This window comes from Arvicola amphibius, chromosome 11 (assembly GCF_903992535.2).
Source record: "Arvicola amphibius chromosome 11, mArvAmp1.2, whole genome shotgun sequence".
NCBI lineage: Eukaryota > Metazoa > Chordata > Mammalia > Rodentia > Cricetidae > Arvicola > Arvicola amphibius.
Genome location: NC_052057.2, coordinates 46,242,919 through 46,261,788, shown reverse-complemented (window position 1 = coordinate 46,261,788; position 18,870 = coordinate 46,242,919). Strand labels below are relative to the sequence as shown.

Genomic DNA, 18,870 nt, shown 5'->3' with positions numbered 1-18,870 from the left:
GTACATTCGATGCTTGCATAATGTCTCTGTACTATGTACATTCCTGGTGCCCATGGAGGCCAGAAAAGGGTACCAGGTCCCCAGAGACTGGAGTCACTGACAGTTGTGAACTACCATTTAGGTGCTGGGAAGGAACCCAAGTCTTCTGGATGAGTTGCCATTGACTGCCTTTAGCCAGCCACCGAGGCATCTCTCCAGCCTCCACCTTTTGATTTTTTTTAAATGAATTATTTCAGATGGAATTTTGTTGGTGTCTACCTACTACCATTATTCCACTTGAATATGTCTCTAAACCTGCGGTAGCCTAAGGGCTGCCCAGGACTGGCAGAGCAGGAACCCAGAGCAATCATTTCCTGCAGCCCCGTCTCCTTTGCCCTCTGGATTAGCCAAAGATGTTCCGTTTCCCTAGGTAAAGGTAATGAATGGCCTGGAAGATTCATAACCAGTGGAAAATGACAGCTCCATTTGCCACTGAAGGAATCTCATATTCTCATTTGCATGCCGAAATATACCTAGCACGGCTTTATGTTCCTAAATCACTCCAGCAAGGCAGTGGACCCGAAAGATAGTAAGACTTAGTTGAAAGAGATAATGGCAGACATGCCCCGTGGGGCTGGAATTGTGTGTTATGGAGTAAAACGAGGTTTCACTATTTATGCTGGCTAGCTAGTTCCCTTTGATGCAGATGTGATGAGGGACCACTATACAAAGATACATCTGTAACAGAATAAGTTTCCATACTCAAGGTAACAACCAGGGAACTGAAAATCAAACTGTCCCTTCTCACATTGTAAGACAGGTTTACAGTCTTCTCTCGCGTATAACATTGTCCTACACTGAGAGCAAAATCACTGTTTTATTATTTTGTATTTGAAGTTTGAAAGAAGAATATACTACCTAATGAAGTGATTTCCTATCAAAAGGTCACAGGATTTGGCAGCCAATGCCTCCATCGGAACCTTGACTCTGACGTGATCTACTGTGGTTTGGGGGAAGCCACCTGAATTTGGCTTGTTTATGAAATGATAAACACTGAACTATCTCTGTATGTGTGTTGAGTAGAAGGGCACTAGACTCTCATGGCTGCTACTCTGGACTTGGCAAGGCCGGGGTCCATTCTGCTTTGCGTCTCAATTAGAATAAATCTGAGCGCGCTGTCTTTGATGCCTCCGGCTTCTATCTCACACCCGCGCACCTGCTCTTTGATGTTCAATAAGCCCCTCGTTCCTTCTGTCAGTTTCTCCGTCTTCATGAAACTTTAATAACCTGTGTCTCCAGCCTTAGGCCTCGTGAGTCTTTGGTTTAATCATTCTTCGCCAACATGCACTGTCTGTTTCGCCATTTATTCTCCCAGATCTTCTTTCTTGGAGACCTTTTACTTAAGCGCTATCCGATGTCTGACTTTCTCTGAACTTTAGCTGCATGGCTGCATTCAGCACCACATTGCCTGCATTTCTCTGTCAGCTGCTTCTCCCGTTCTCTGAGACACCTAGCTGGAAAGCTCCCCTCTCCTCTTCCACTCCTGCTCTCATTGTACTGCGTAGAGGGACAGAACCTTTTTACAAAAGTGAGACGTTTGGGCTCCATCCTCATGGACAGAGGTGTGTTGCATACTCTGCAAGCTTTTCCTTGCCCACCATGGTCTTTTCTTCTTCCATCCTTTCTTAGTGCAAATCTTTGCCCTCTGTGGTTGAGCAAGCCCTTTCCCCCATTTCTGGTATCTGCTACCCGCCTCTCTGGGACACCTTCTTCCACTGTTTCTGACCCTAATGCTATGTTGTTGTTGTTTGTTTGTTTTGTATTGGATTGTTTTTTTTGTTTTTTGTTTTTTTTGTTTTTTTTTTTTGGTTTTTCAAGACAGGGTTTCTCTGTGGCTTTGGAGCCTGTCCTGGAACTAGCTCTTGTAGACCAGGCTGGTCTCGAACTCACAGAGATCCGCCTGCCTCTGCCTCCCGAGTGCTGGGATTAAAGGTGTGTGTCACCACCGCCCGGCAGGGTTGGTTTTTTGAGAAAGGGTTTGAAGCCGGGCGGTGGTGGTGGCGCACGCCTTTAATCCCAGCACTCGGGAGGCAGAGGCAGGCGGATCTCTGTGAGTTCGAGGCCAGCCTGGTCTACAAGAGCTAGTTCCAGGACAGGCTCTAAAAAAGCTGCAGAGAAACCCTGTCTTGAAAAACCAGAAAAAGAAAAAAGAGAAAGGGTTTGACCCTAACATTTTTAATAGTCTCCAGATCTCTATGAAGGATGAATAGCTATAGTCCTAGATTTAGTGGTGTTGAGTACAGGGGTGGGGGGTAAAGATGAAGACAACTGTGGACCCTTCTGAGATCGAAACTGATCCAGACTCTTACCATAAACCCTCATTATGTACTCCTTAGCCTGTGTGTTAGTGACTCTTCTTGTTCCTGTGATCAAATGGCTAACAAGGAGCAACCTCAAAGAGATGGGGCTTATGTTGACTTACAGTTTTACTGGTACAGACCATTGTGTGAAGGAAAGCATGATGCCAGAAAAGTGAGACAGTTGGTCACAGTGTCTCTGCAATCAGGAAGCAGAGAGCAGACAGACAGGAAGAGGAGCAGGGTTATTAAAACCTCAAGATCTGCCCATGCTGACACCTCCCCCAGCAAGGCTCCGCCTCCTAAAGCCCCATAAGCTCCCATAGCAGCAGTAATAGTTGCAGAGCGGGAGTTCAAACACCATGAGCCTATGACGACATTTCATTCAAGTCTCTCGTCATTGACTCTCCAACATTATCTCCTCTGCTCTCCGTGTGTGTGTTGATCTCACAGCCTTCCACAGATGCAAGCCCTTCCCTAGTGTACTGGCCAGTGCCTTACCCAGGGACTTAGACATCCTTCCTTGCCTTTCCAAGATCGAGTCTTTCTGACCATGTGAAACTAAATTAGAAGTCCCCTGTTTGTATCATTTTGCCCCTATCTGAGTTGGCCAGTCTAGTTCCAAGGCATTAAAATTGTAGGGCATGGTCCGACATAACATCACTTTCTAAACTTACAAATTCATGTCCTAAAACTTGTGATGAAGCATAACTATAAGCCTATGATTTTGATGGAGGAAGTTGTACCAGAAAAAAAATTTAATGCTGAAAGTGAAGTCCTGAAACATTTTCAGTCAGATCAAAGCACCTGGCAGTGTTGTTCCCTACATGAAACAGTATGAAAACTACAGTACAGCAAACGAACGTTAACGGGGTGTAGTCTGGGTTCTTCTTCTTTTCTATGACAATGAGACATGCCTGCTTCTGGCAGCACCAATCTACTTCAGAGAAGATCATGGGCATCGAAGAAACTACACATGGAGTTTACTTTCTTTGCAGCAAAAGTAAACCACTGGACAAGAAAATGTCCTTGTCTTGACTGCTGACAATATGCTGCCCTAATTAGACAAGCAAGATGCATAAAAAGTGACTACCGAACATTTTCAAGACAAGGAGGGACAGCTCTTCAGACTATCCTGGCTTACAGAAAAGTTTATCGGATATGCTCCTGTGGGCTGCGGATGGATGCCCCAACATTGCAGAGGAACTTTGGGTGACTGTCTAGGCAGCCAGCTGTTTCTGTCATTAGTCACAGTTTTTGGAAGTCACTTGCTTGCACTTCCTGTTTACTCAGTTAATACTACTTCCTTCTTGGGTCCCTGAGGGAGTTGAAGAATAGGTAGTTATAGTTTTCTTTGTTTACCTGGCACAGAAAGCAAGTTATGACAGAAAGTAAATTAAGTATAAGGCTTTGAACTCAGCAAGATAGGATAGATATGTAGTATTTTTTCTGAATTGGTCAAATGCAAATGTATTAGACATTGTTGATGTATTTATTACATATATCTATATAATATAGTTATTGTATTTGTTGTATATATTTTTTCTTATATTAGTTATAACTTTCTTTTTTAGAGAAGAATATACTGGCATTTCATGTGTATTTTAATAAATAAAGCTTGCATGAAGATCAGAAAGGTAAAACAGCCACACTGATCAACCTTACAGACCAGGCAGCAATGGCACACACCTTTAATCCCAGTAGCCACAATGATACACATTTTTAATCTCAGTAGCCACAATGACACACACCTTTAATCCCAGTAACCATATGATTCACACCGTTAATCCCAGTAGCCACCGTGGTTTGCCATAGAAACTAGGGCATAGTTGTTCACGCCTTTAATCCCAGAACTAGAGAAGATTATAAGATGGGAGGAGACCGCTCTCAGTCTCAGTCTCATTCTGAGGTTTCCTGAAGGCAGGATCACCATTTGCAGACTGAGGTCAAGGTAATAGTCAGTGGCTGGCTGCTTTGCTTCTCTGGTCTTCAGGTTGAACCCTAATATCTGTCTATGGATTTTGTTAGTTGTGCTTCACAAAGAGTCTGTGTGTAAAATCCGGACAAGCCAGTTAACATTGTGTGCCTCATTTCCCTCTCTTTAGAATAAGGATGTCAGGAACACTCAAGTTGCTTTATAGTTTTCTGTGATGGATTAATGTATGTATAATGTATGTGCATGTGTACATATGTGTAATATATGCGTACATATGTGTATGTGTGTGTACATTAGTGCAATTGTTTATGTGTGTATGTGTGTGCACATGTATGATCTGTGTTTGTGTGTGTCTATGTATGTGTGATGTATGTATGTATGTATGTGTGATATGTGTGTATGTAAGTGTATGTATGTGAAGTCCTAAGAACATTGCCTGGCATGGGGTTAGCTATTAATCAGTTTCATGGATCAGCTGTGGTTACCATGCCCAGGTTACTCCTCCCAGCCTCCTGTTTTACTGAAGTAATTAGAATCTGCCTTGTTTTGAAGGAAACATGCAGAGGCATGTTTCTATTTGTATTTTTTACTATCCAAGTATTCAGTGGCATCTCATTTATTATAGTTCTTGAGCCATCTTTGTTTCCATGGTAATTTCACACATTCACCTCTTTGTTGGACTTGGGAAGTTTGGATGAGACTGATCTCTGCCGGTTCAGCTCAGAGGATGGCAGAAGAGAATAGCCTGGCTTTGTCAGCCTCTCTCTGCAGTCTTTGTCCACTCCTACCGTCCCTCTCTCCCTTCCTCCTTCCTCATTTCTCCCTTCTTTCTGTCTCTCCCTCATGCCCCCTCTTTCTCTTTAAAGCAGTTTTCCCTCCACCTGAATTTGCATAGTTCATGTTTCTTCTGTCGTTGCTGTCTGTGCTTTGGTATCTTTCTCCACCTACTCCTGTCCATCCACTGTCTGATTCCAGCGCTCTTCCTTTCTTTACCATTTCCATCAGGACACCACTGTCACTTACATTATAATGTCCGTGGTATTCAAAAGCTATGACAAATAGAACCCAGGACGCAGGTCCTCATGTTTACAGTTGCGTAGGATTTGGGTAATTAGTGAATGCATGTATGCGTGTCTGAATAGAGAAGCATGTTTAAAAAAATATGGATGCAAGGGGAAGACGCTTCTAGGCTGGAAGATCTCCACACAGACTTCTTGCTTTGAACCTAATCTTGCGTTTCTCTTACGCTTTAAATCAGTGTAACACTAAATACCAAAATATTAAGGGTTACATTTAATTGTTGTAAAACTATCTTTACAAAGATTTCCCAACCTTCCATGTTGATTATGATGTTTTCTCAAACCACTTGTCATAAATTTGCATATGGATATTACATTTTTAAAATTATGGTTATACTCGATTATGCCTCTTATTTTTGTATAAGTGGTGCCAGCTGTTCCAGCAACATTTGTAGACTGATGGCCGTTAAATGGTTTTACTCAGCCTGTCCCCTGAGTTTTAACAGAGATCATTTCAGTTCAGTTTTGCAGGATTTCCTCCCCTTCCATCCTACTTGGCAGGCTGTGGGGTTTGTGTTCATTACGTTATTGCCCAAGTACAGTGTTGAAGAGTGAAGTCCAAATTCTCTGCTGGATTGAACTCCAATCCCTGCCCAGGAAGCACCATCAGGCGCAATGCAAGTAGAGGACCCAAGAGACCGAGTCACTATGTCCTTAGATTCCAATGAACTTTTCCCAGGCTGTGTCTCTTACAAACATCTGTGAGTATTAGCAATACAGAAAAAAATTATTTACGAATTATTATCTTCATAATTAAATGAAAAGTATTCAGTAGTTGAAAAGTTTAAACAAGGGTTTTAAAGTTCCTTCCTTGTTCATTTTAAAACTAATGTCACAATAATTTTAGGATTTTTTGTTAGAGGTACATAACGTCCTTCGACAGAGCCAGCACTGACACCATGTTACTTTTTCGTTGTGCTTTTTTTCTTTTTTAATCACGCAGTCTATTAAACAGAGTGTACCAATTCTTACAGGGCCGTAACAGTTCATTTTTGAAGACAAAACACATGCTACTTTTTCTCCTCCCTCCTCTATACTAGGGATAGAAACCAGGGCCTCGCACATGCCAGACAAACGGTCTCCCACCACACCACATCCCCAGCCATTGCTTTATTATTTTTTATTTGGAGACAGAGGCTCAGTATATTGCCAGCGTGCTAGTATTTGCAGTGTGTTGTGTACTCCTGCAAATGCGTTGTCAATGTCAGACAACTACACTGGTGTTTATTACTGACAACATACATGAAATGTTGACTTGGTAAGGTGAGCCATAGGAGCGTGCTTGGTCTGGTCACTCCTATTTGTACTTGAATCTTGTAGAGGAAAAGGACATAACAAGAATTTCTGTTTCCCTTCTTTATAAAAGTTAAAAGGACCTGCCTACAGCTTTATTGGAAATTTGAAAAAGAGGTCAAAATTCTGAAAAGAATGTATACATTTTCATTCCTTTGACTCATCTCTCTCTTCTAAGGATTTTTCATGCTTTCCCAATTTCTTTTCTAAAATATTTGCTCCTCAAATGGAGACCAGTAGTTCAGTTCTATTACTTAATGAGCACTGATTTTCTTTTCTTTTCTCCTATGTGTGGGAGTGTGTACGTGTACATATGTTTTGCATGCTACGGTGTGTGTGTGTGTGCATGTGTGTAGAGGCCACGAGCCAGCCTTAGGAGCTGTCCACCTTGGTCTTTTGAGGCAGCCCCCCATTACAACCTGGAACTCACCTGTTAGGACCGTGGTCAGGCAGCGCAATGGTCTCCCATCTCCTTCCTCAGCACAGGCCTTGAAAACACAGCTGAGAGAGAACAAAGAACGGTTCCTGGCCTTTCCGTGTCGGTGATCTTCCCCGACTGCGGCCTGAAAGGCTTCACTGTCTCACGTTGTCAAGGAAGAGCTGCTGCCAGCAGTTTCCCTGCTTCTCCGTGACCTGCCTCCCACTATATTTGGCAAATGCATTGATTTCAGGCTTTCTTTTGTTCCCCAACCCTACAATATCGATGCAAATGCTTCCCCATTGGGATTCATCTCTGAGGGCGACTTGAATCTACTCTCCTGGGCTATGGCCACTCAGGACTGAGTGAAAACGAACTATCTCTTATTTCCTGTGGGGGGAGAAAAAGAAAAGAAAGGTTGTCAGATGGTTCTTTCTGGTTCTAAAAGCAGCCTCATCCCTAATTGCTACCTGTAAGGCTTAAATGTCAGATCCTGCCAGAAGGAACATAATTTGGGGGTGTGGCCACCTCTGCTTCTATGCTTTTTAACTTTTCAGTCGTTCCTAACTCTTCAATATCCGTGTTGCTAACATTTAAATAAAATAATTATATATTTACATAAACGAGTCGTCCTGGATAGAAAATATATGCTAATTACAAAGCCTTTATTTTATTCTGTAAGCTTCGGAGAGGGTGCTGTGGAGCAAAGAGGACGACAGTAACTTTACTGCTTCCTTATTTGGTGCAAAGTCCAGCTGGCGGGCTGACACTGCGGCAGATGCCTTCCTCCTCTGAAAGACTCCCTTTGCTTTTCCAGTGACCGTGCCTGTTCTACCTGAGTCGCTGTGCCTTTAAATAGGCGATTCTGTGGTGTGTGTGTGTGTGTGTGTGTGTGTGTGTGTGTGTGTGTGTGTTGGGGGAGATCGACACAACACGGTGATCGAGTGGCCACACTCAGACCCTGAAGTACTGTTGAAGAAGCTGCAGTGATCAAAACCCAGAGAAACCCCTGCTTTCAGATGTTTCCATTAGAGAACAAAAACACACCTCATATAGGTAATAAATATGTGTGATGTTTAGTACATGATGTGACCCTAAGGCAAGGGAAAATGGTGGTAAGAATCTAGAGGGAGTTGAAACTTCCCTACGGTGCTTAGGACTCTTGGTGACACTGGAATCCCGGGAGTAGCTCTAAAGGCAGCACCGAGCAGGCACAGCAGAAGGAAGAGAAGTAAAGGCCCTGTGGCACATTTGATGAGATGGGAGAGGCACCAGGTTTGCACTGTGGTGCAAGGACAGGGGGCAGCAGGAGAGAGGCTAAAAGTAGTTCCCATAATGCACTAAAAGCCGTGGAATTTCCCTGCTACTTTACCCAGGCACCCTACCAAATCGCCTCTACACATATTAACTTAAACTTGACTTCAGACTAGTAAACTATTTTATATCTGTTCTATAACCAAAAGATATTTCAGGCCCCCTAAATCACATCAGGACATCTCATATCCCCCAATCTCTTCCTCCTAGCCACCATTCTGTTTTGTAAACCTGCAAAGCTTTGGCGACAACAGCACTGTGACTGTCCCCTGTGAGAAGGAAAGGGGCGGAGACTTAGTTGTGTGCCCTCCCCCACTTCTCACACCCCTTATTTGTCAGTGAACTGGAGGATGAAATTGTGGTCTGAGGAAGAATTTCTCTGGAGTCAGGGAAACCTCACCCTCCTGAAGGGGAAGCTACCTAGCGGGGAGTCTTATTGAAACTATGTTTAGCTATCACTCAGTGCATTTCCTACCTTGTCTCCCCATTCAGGCCAGCCCAGAGCTTGGGCATGCCTCCCATATGAAAACCCTTGCTGCTCCTCAGGCTGTCCTCATATTTCACCCATCTTCCTTCCCCCAGGATTTCAGGCAAATAAGTTTCCAGAATTCCTATAGGAACTTACATCAATGAGACACTCAGGTCCTTGACGCCAATGACTATCGTCCCGGAGATGGCTGTGTGCGCTCTCAGACTGCTATGGCTTCTCATTTTGAAAGAGCCATCTCTTATTCCTCACACAAACTTTAGTTTTCTAGTCTCCTTTTTGGCTCTTGTGAAGGTTAATGCTGAGAAGACGTATGTGGCTCATGCAGTCTGTGCTGACCTGGGAGGCGCCCAAGGGTTAGGCACATCTCAGTTCTTGTAGAGGTTGGGACTTCTGTTATTGCCAGCAGAAGAACTGTCGAGTGTAATCATTTTCTCTACACTCTCGAGGTTTGGCACATGGTTGCTTCTGTTTTTTGACTAATTCAGAGAAGCTTCAGTTCTTTAGCTTATAAATATTTAAGTGGTGGTACACTATGGTCAGTATTGTGAAATAATACTGCTTATCTTAGTTTTGCTAACAGGAACTGAATCTGCACGTATTGTTCTGTGGGAGGAAGGCACATACAGAAGTTGTAAGGTCAGTGCACTCTTGCTTTGAAGAGCTCACATCAAATGAAGGCAGACGCATCAAATGAAGTAGACACGTATTTCGTTTTAGCTTGGGGTTTTACCACAATTTCTATTTTAACCAAACACTAGAGTGTATTCTTTCTGAAGAATTATTTTGTTTTTAATTATGTATATGCCTATAGGAGGGTATGTACATTAGGTATGCATGCCTTCAGAGGTCAGAAGAGAGGGGGATCTAGGATTTCCTGAAATTGGAGTGGGTGCTGGGAACTAAACTCAGATCCTCTGAAAGAGCAGTACACACTCTTAACTGCTGGCCCATGTCTCCAGACTAATTTTTTTTTTCAAACAAAATGTAATATAATGTATTCTTTCTTTTTTCTTTTTCATTTTCTTTTTTTCTCCCTTTTTTGGTTTTTTGAGGCAGGGCTTCTCTGTGTAACAGTCCTAGCTGTCCGGGAAGTAGATGGCTTCGAACTCACAGAGATCTGCCTGTCTCTGCCTCTCAAGTGCTGAGATTAAAGGTGTGCGCCACTACTGCTCAATTAATATAGTGTATTCCTACATCAAATTGACTGAGATGATCAAAAAGATATCTGCACAAATTATGAAAACTTATTAAGTGCTGAGTACTTGAGAATGTGAAAACAGGATGAAAATATCATTTTAGATTGCATAATGCTTTTTTATTGATTTTATTGAGCTATACATTTTTCTCCTTTCTCCTCCCTTCCTCCCCCTCCCTTTCTACCCTCTCCCATGGTCTCTATGCTCTCAATTTACTCAGGAGATCTTGTCTTTTTCTAATTCCCATGTACATTAGATCCATGTAGGTCTTTCTTAGTGTCCTCCTTGTTGTCTAGGTTCTCTGGAATTGTGAATTGTAGGCTGGTTTTCTTTGCTTTATGTCTAAAAGCCACTTATGAGTGAGTACATGTGATAATTGTCTTTCCGGGTCTGGGTTGCCTCACTCAGTATGATATTTTCTAGATCCATCCATTTGCCCGCAAATCTCTAGATGTCATTATTTTTTCTGCTCTGTAGTGCTCCATTGTGTAAATGTACCACAACTTCTTTATCCATTCTTCAGTTGAGGTGCATTTAGATTGTTTCCAGGTTCTGGCTATGCCAAATAAGATAGCAATATCTTTAAAGGGTGAGTTATGGTTTTTTTTTTTTTTTTTTGTGGCTGTGATTAAACATCACTGCCTAAAACAACCTGGAGAAGAAAGGGTTTATTTTTCTTACTCTTCTCCATCACAGCCCATCATCACTGAAGGAAGTCAGGGCAAGAATTCAAGGAGGAACCTGGAGGAATGCCACCCTCTGGCTTGCTCCTCATGGCCTGACGTCTTATACAACTGAGGACCGCCTACTAGGGATGGCACCACCTATAGTGAGTGGCCAGCCCACATCAACACTTGCCCACGGGCCAATCTAATGGAAGCATTTTCTCAGTTGAAGTTCCTCCTTCCCAGATATCTGTCATTTGTCTCAAGTTGACATAAAACTAGCTACCAAAAAGGAATATATATTCCAAAAGTAATATCCTTAGCACAGACTGTCCCTCTGTGTCCAAGCATCACAAGCCAAATTCTCTTCAGTCTTCATGCTATACGACATTACCCTTGATTAAAATAACTGGAATGTGTCGTTCAATTAGGAGGCAATGAAGATTTTGTAAGTGTTCTGTTACACTCAAAAGTCAGAAGAAGTCAGTCCCAGAGGCCACAGCATCAGCAATTAGTATTACCTGTGTTCTAAAGTCCACAGATATTCTTGAGGTACTGAGTCCATCTTTAAAGATAGTGTCATCTATTGCTCTGTGTCTCTTACTTTGTGCCCGTACATGGTGTTTTGTTACTGTAACTCTGTAGTACACATTGAGATCAGGAATGATGGGGATTTTAGCATTATGTTTTTGCTCAAGACTGCTTTGGCAATATAGGCTCTTTTGTTCTTCTATATGTGTAGTGTGAAACGGCGGGGCTGCGTCCCGCCACCCGCCGCTGGCTAGCTTTACCCAAAATAATTACACGGAAACTGTATTCTTTTAAAACACTGCCAGGCCCATAGTTTTAGCCTCTTATTGGCTAATTCTCACATCTTCCTTTAACCCATAACGAGGTGTGGCTTACCACGAGAGATCTTAACCTGTGTCCATCTCGGAGAGGAGAAGCATGGAGACTCCCTATGGCGACTGCCTGAAGCGTCTCCCCCACTCTACTTCCTTGTTCCCACAATTCTGTTCTGTCTGTCTCTTAAAGGGCCAAGGCAGTTTTCTTTATTAATTAACCAATGAAAGAAACATAGATAACTCTCCTCCATCATATATGAATTTACTTTTTTCCTGTTTCTGCAAAGATCATCTTTGGAGTTTGATGGGAGGGTTGAGATAAAAGAGGGTACAGGGAATATGCTCCTCATAAAACAGACTTGTATGAAATTGTGATAAGGTTATCTGAAAGGTGTTGCTGAGCAAAGAAAAAGCAATGCCAACCCACCTGTGCTCTCCCCTGCCCACTGCCCCTGAGACCCCAGAGGGTAAGGGTTTATCTTGTCATCTTTGCTGCTGCTGGTTTCACACAGGCTTCAGTAGCCACGGGGCTTCTATTAAATGTCAACCTCTGAAGCCTAGATTCTTTCCTTGGTCCCACTGGCATGTGAGGGCTCAATAATTGTATTTCAGGCGAAGGAGAATATCTTTTACACCATGGAAGGCTTAGCAGCATACCTGGCCCCTACTCACGAGATGCCAATATTGTCAGTTGGTCACAGCAATCAGACATCCAGACATTGGCACATGGTCCCAGGGCGAAATTGCCTTGCTGAAAACAACATTTAAAAGTGTCTGAGGTGGAGTCTAATTCTTAGGCAATTATTAGGATAAAACATATGCTATTTTAAAGTCTCTTCATCTCCCCCTAGATGGCATGTACAGTGTGTGGGTCCCTCCCTCCCCCTAGATGGCATATACAGTATATAACCCTCCCTCCCCCTAGATGGTATATACAGTATATAACCCTCCCTCTCCCTAGACGGCATATACAGTATATAACCCTCCCTCCCCATAGATGGCATGTACAGTGTGTAAGTCCCTCCCTCCCCCTAGATGGCATATACAGTATATAACCCTCTCTCCCCCTAGATGGATGTACAATATATAACCCTCCCTCTCCCTAGATGGGATATACAGTATATAACCCTCCCTCCCCCTAGATGGCATGTACAGTATATAACCCAATGAAGCACATGTGTTCTTACAGAGGAGACCTTTGAGTAAGAGCCCACACCACGGTCTTTTTCCTTCTTGCTTAGGAATCATTATGACTCCAGTAAATTGCCCACTAAATCTCATCTGTCGCCCTTGTTCCTGCTCAGATTCAGCTAAAGCCCATTGAAATTGATTTTTGTGTCAGCCGTACAGCAGAGATTCAGTGAGGACCAGAGAGCTTCCCTTTTATTACTGTCTATTTTTTTCCTTCTGAATTACTTTAGATTTGGTGGGCCCTAATTATATTCCCGAGATTTCCTGGCTGACATTTCCTTTGTTTTAATGAAAACTTCTGGAGGCTTGAGGACATTGTGGAAGAAGGTTTATTCAGCAGCAGCCATGAGAGTGTCAAATGGGTCCCCATTTGTGCTCCGGAGTCGGGAACACTGTGGGCCTTTTGCTGTCAGACAGCTGAGTGCCCAGGCCTGCTCCTGCTGCTGTTGCTGCTGCTGCTCCTCCTGCTGCTGCTGCTGCTGCTGCTGCTGCTGCTGCTGTTGCTGCTGCAGACACCTGGGGGTGTGAATGAGACACACTGGGGTGGATAGCTTCCTTTCAAAACTCAGAAGTGTCTGTCTTTGTGACTACATTTGCCCTCTCTAGCCCCCCTCCCCTATGCCTCATGGTTACAACCAACACCCCTACTCCCATACACAAGGCTGTCAACCTCCGACCATAGGGTCGATGTGGGGTATAAATAGCAAATCTGTTTAGAACCAGGGAAGAAGACATCATAGGAGCGTTTACCTCTCACCGACTGCTCCTCAGTGAAGCCAATGAGATGATGAATAGCAGCGATGGGGCTCTCTCAAGTGTGTTAGTCAACACTAAGAAGAAAAATAAACTTTTTTGAAGCAATCCTCTTGCACCCGCACTGCCTCAGGCCTTGGGGCTCTCCCCTCCAAGGCTGGGGCCTTCCCATGACAGCTTCCTGCTATACAGATGGTGCCTCCCCTCGCTTCTCCCAGCTTAAACCCGTGCTGGGTCACTGATAGTTTGACTCATAGTGACAGAGGCAAAATCACAGCAAGAAGTTGTCCTAGGCTGGGGTAGAAGATTACAAGGACGAAGAGGAACTTTCCTCTCTAGGGTATCGGACTATAAGGCCCACAGGCATTAGGGCACTAGGGTCTCCGGAGAGCTTGGTGGTTCCTGTGGACCTCACATTCTTGCTCCTGGTAGAGCTCCACAGGCTTCCCGCTGTGCTTTTGACAGACAACACCAAGGATTCTCTATCTTAGGGAGTCATCTAGCTCTCTATACTCACCGTATCTTCCACCTTGAAACAACTTTTCAGACACCAATTTCACCTAAATGTCCACATTTTGTTCCATCATACACAGCAGAAACCCAAGCCAACAGCTAGAAGCCAACAGTGGGCTCTGAACTTTTAAGGTTTTTTTTTTAATTTTTGAGGTTATAATATAATTATATAATTTCTCCCTCCCCTTTCTTCCTCCAAACCCTCTCATATATTCTTCTTTGCTACCTTTCAAATTCATGGCCTCTTTGCTCATTAGTTGTGACATACATGTATGTATATACATGTATGTTCTTAAATATAACCCGCTCAGTCTGTATACTCTTACATTTGTGTCTGTTTTGGGGGCTGATCACTGGGTGTTGAATAGCCAGTTAGTGTACTCTTCTCTTGGGAAGACTGTATCTCCCACTTCAGCCTTCCTTGATTGCATTATCCGTGTAGGACTGATATCCGGTGGGCTTTCTCCTGTTCACTATTGCTGTTATCCTGAGCTTGTAAGTTGTAACAATTAATATTTAGCTGGTAGATATTTTAATAGGCATTTTCAATTTTTAAATAACAGCTCTTATATATTGGACAGCTTTTGTTTTCTGTGAGTTACCATAAGGTCTTTCTTTTCCATAGTTGACAAAGTTCTTGGACCGAATTCTAGGTCCCCAATGTCATTTCTGTTCTCCAGGTGCCACTTTTGACTGGAGTAGAAAAGATGATTGCATGGCAGCAGGGCAGGAAGTGGGGCAACCACAGTGGCCCAGAGAATTCGCTGTCCTTATCTTTTGAACTCTATCTTGAGGGGGTTAGTTCTCCCAGAGTGAGCATAGGAGGATTACAGATGGAGGGGCCATTCCATGAGTTGCATTAGACAGAAGCCAGGAAAACACTTGATTCTCTGCTTTTTTAGGAGGGATGGAGAGGAGGTGATGGAGAGTGTGTTCGTGGCTGCAGGAAAGACCCAGAGACTGGTTCTGCTGCCTCCTGTGTACTCCTCATCCTGCAGCTTATCTGCCTTGTTACTGCTGCCAGTTCAGCTGTGCCTGCCATTCCCGGGCACAGACATTGGGCTCCCTGCCACAGAATCTGCATACAGTAACCATTGTCTGCAAAAACAACTCATGACTGATTTGCCTCCCTTGAAGCATCTATTTTGATTTATAAACTGAGCCATACTGGCAACCACAAAAACTGAGGTGTCCTAGTTTTCAACAAAGACAAAGGAGGTGATGTCTTGTTCCTCACCTGGAGTCTCAGAGCAAGCCTTGATGCTCGGTGGGCCCAGTCCTGAATCGTCTTAAAATCTTGGAGGACCTGGGCAGAGGATTGGCAGTGTGTGGTGCTGAGGTAGAAGGCCACCTCCCATTGACAGGTCTTCTGGTCTAGAGCTTTGTTGACTGTCTCACAGGCTGGAGACCATCAGGAGTCAGGTCACACTTCTGCAGATTTGCCAAGCAGAGCTTTTGAAGTCACCAGTGAGTGTCACATGATAACCAAGGAAACAGAGGTTGTCTTGATCTGGATAAAACCTAGGTAGCAGGTTTTCTAGGTAGTAGTAGGTAGTAGACGCTAAGCCAAGAGTGTTCCATGAGTTTTTATGAGTTTAAGATTCTTTGGAATCATTCCATAGAATTTTCTTCTCTAACCTCCCCTTCCTCAAAGTGTGCTTCCCCTCCAAGATTTGTCATTTGTATTTCTATGTGTATAGGTGTTTGAGGCTGTGTACCATGTGCATACAGTGGCCCTGGAAGCCAGAACAGGGCATCAGATCGCCTGGAACTGGAGTGAATGATAGTTGTGGGCCACGATGTGGGTGCTGGGAACTGATCCAGGACCTCTGGAAGAGCATCCAGTGCTCTCACCCACCGATCCCTCTCTCCACCCCCTCTAAAGGCTCGTTTTCATCTAGGGACAATGGTATCTTGAGGAGAATGCCCAGACATGTTCAGGATGAGACTGACAGGTGTCATAACCAAGGCTTCATCTTAACCAGAGCAGGGGCAGGGAATGTGCCCTTGTCCTCATTATCACGTGTGGAGGTAAAGCTGGGGAGATCATTTCTACTTCCCTGAGATTTGCAGATTTCCTGAGATCTCCTCTGTGGGGAGTTTAGAAGCCACACACTACAGAAGGCTTGTAAGAAATCTGTACCTGGCTCTTTCCCAGGTCCTTTAGCCTTCTGGATATCTCTAGACCCTCTGTCCAGCTCTCATATTCTAATATTTCCACCCTGTTCCAAGCCGTCATCATCTTCCAATTGTCTCCAGGTGGGAGCATGACTCTAAGTGGGGTGACCCCTTCAGCTGACAGCCGTCCTCAGTGTGATGAGTGACAGCTTCCTGGGGCTTCAGTTTGTGGCGGAGACTCCGATCAGCTATTCCCAACCCGTGGATCGCAAGCCCTTTGAGGCTTAAATGACTCTTTCATAGGGGTCACATATCAGATGCCCTGCATATTAGATATTTACATGATGATTCGTAACAATATCAAGATTGCAGCTATGAAGTAACAATGAAATAATTTATGTTTTGATGTCACCACAACATGAGGAACTGTATTACAGGGTCTCAGCATTAAAAAGGCTGAGAACCACTGCTCTAGATGGTATACGGTGGCACCAGTGACTGATGGGCAAACAGGCAGATGGACAGATACAGATAGATATAGCCTAAATTGGTGCATGGGGCAACACTGGCCATTACTATGTGTCCTGTGCATCTTCTCTCCTCCTTGGTGGTTAGTATGGACCTAGGACCTTGTGCATCCTGGGAAATTGTTCTGCCGCTAAGCAACACCCTCAGTCCTTCTATTTGTTTGATCTGACTTACTTTCATTATTTTGGAAATGCATATTTGAGAAAAAGAAAAGAAAATATCAATACTGGTTGGGATCAGCAGGGGTTAGCATAGAATGCTGTGGAAACGCAAAGGTAGTGCATTCATTTGCAACTGGGAAATTGAAGAACTTTTCCTTAATAGAGGGAAGATCATCTCTAAGCTAATTCAAAAGAGTGTGCAGCCTTGAATGGAAAGGTGAGACGGCCCAGAGACTGATCTGCTATGTGTGCTTCATTGGGGGAAAAATGCATTTTAGTGACCTAGAAATGAAAGTACTCTCTGCCAAGCTAACCTCAGGCTAGCGGCTACACAGCTGGTTTGCTGTTCCCAGGCTAGCCTCAGGCTAGCGGGTCAACAGCTGGTTTGCTGTTCCCAGGCTAGCCTCGGGCTAGCAGCTCCACAGCTGGCTTGCTGTTCCCAGGCTAGCCTCAGGCTAGCGGCTCCACAGCTGGTTTGCTGTTTCCGGGCTAGCCTCGGGCTAGCGGCTCCACAGCTGGTTTGCTGTTCCCAGGCTAGCCTCGGGCTAGCAACTCCACAGCTGGCCTCCTGTTATTCAGAAAATAGCACAACAGAGGGGACGCTTCCAGTCTTTTCTCTTGCAGTTATTTTATGGAGGAGACAGAGGAAAGTCTGAGCATGCCTGGGTGGGTCGCGTTTTTGTCTTGGTATTGATTCTTTTATATGGAACGAGAATCCGCCCAGGTCTTCACATCAAAGTGACAGAGCAGAAAGGTGGAAATGGGAAAGAGTAAATTTTTGACTGACTGACCCACAGTCTCCAGCCCCTGTGTTCTCCAAAGACCTGCTTCCCTGCTGTGAGTGCTTGTGCGCATGCCCGCGCCTGTGTGTGTGCGCGCAAGAGAGAGAGAGAGAGAGAGAGAGAGAGAGAGAGAGAGAGAGAGAGAGAGAGAGAGAGAGAGAGAGAGAGAGAGAGAGAGAGAGCACCTGTGTGTGCGCCTGTGTAAGCCCGAGGTCATTGTTGCATATCACCCTCCATAGCTCTTCATAGCTTTTGACACAGGGTCTTCCTCTCAGCCTGGAGTTCATTTATTCCATTTGTCTGGCTAGCCAACAACTGCAGGCACCCGCCTGCCTTTGCTGTCCTCTAAACCCAGTGCCAGGCTTAGGGGTATGCCCGGCTGTGCCTGGTCCCCTTTGTGGGTGCCTGGGATCCAGTGCGCTACTGTTCTTGGTTCCCGTTGTGGGTGCCTGGATCCAATGCGCAGCTGTACATGGTTTCCTTTGTGGGTGCCTGGATCCAGTGTCTGCATTCGAACTCAGATCATTTTGTTAATGTCATAGGCTCCTGGCCTTCCCAGAAACCCTTCCTCATCCATTCTTGGACAGAGTTTTTCTATACCGTTTTCTTTAGCAGTAGGATTTTCATCGTGTTTTTTTCTAGATTTTTAATCTGTTCACTAACTTTTGTTACTGTGAAATATCTCAAAAGAAAAGAATATACTTTTATTTAGAAATACCTCAGTTGTTTCAGACTGACATCTCTTTTTTTGTGAAGAGTCTTATTTAACTCTTTTGCCTCCATTTAGAAGATTGTTTTCATTTCATAGAAATTTAATTTTTAGTTTTTCATTGGACTTACAAATTAGATTCAAATTCAAATGATGTCTATATTTGTATTTTTAATTACTCTTAAGATCAGAAAGAAATATTAAAGTTTTTGGTAGGAATGTAGAAATTTCACATCAGTATTCCCCTGTGGTAGTGAGATCAACTTGCTATCCTGGCTCCAGATTTTTAGAAAGTTACAAAACAAGATCTATGTGAAGCAGAGATGAACAGATCAATGTTTAACTTATGTGAAATATGATTGTTTTAAAAAAATCTTGTAATTTAAGCATACAGCATTTGTGATATAGAGGCAGGAGGATTGTGAGTTCAAGGGCATCCTTGGCTATATAATGAAATAAGTCCAGCCCGAGCTACCCGGAAACTGTCTCAAAAAGAAAGCAAGGGGCTGGGGAAACTACTTCAGGAGCAAGGTTCTGCCTCAC

The 18,870-nt window shown here is 43.9% G+C and overlaps 1 protein-coding gene across 3 annotated transcripts in view; it reads left to right on the top strand.

Moving 5' to 3' along the window:
- Positions 1-18,870, top strand: part of Tnik (TRAF2 and NCK interacting kinase) — a 400,877-nt gene that overhangs the window by 206,250 nt on the left and 175,757 nt on the right. The gene's annotated exons all lie outside the window — the stretch shown is intronic.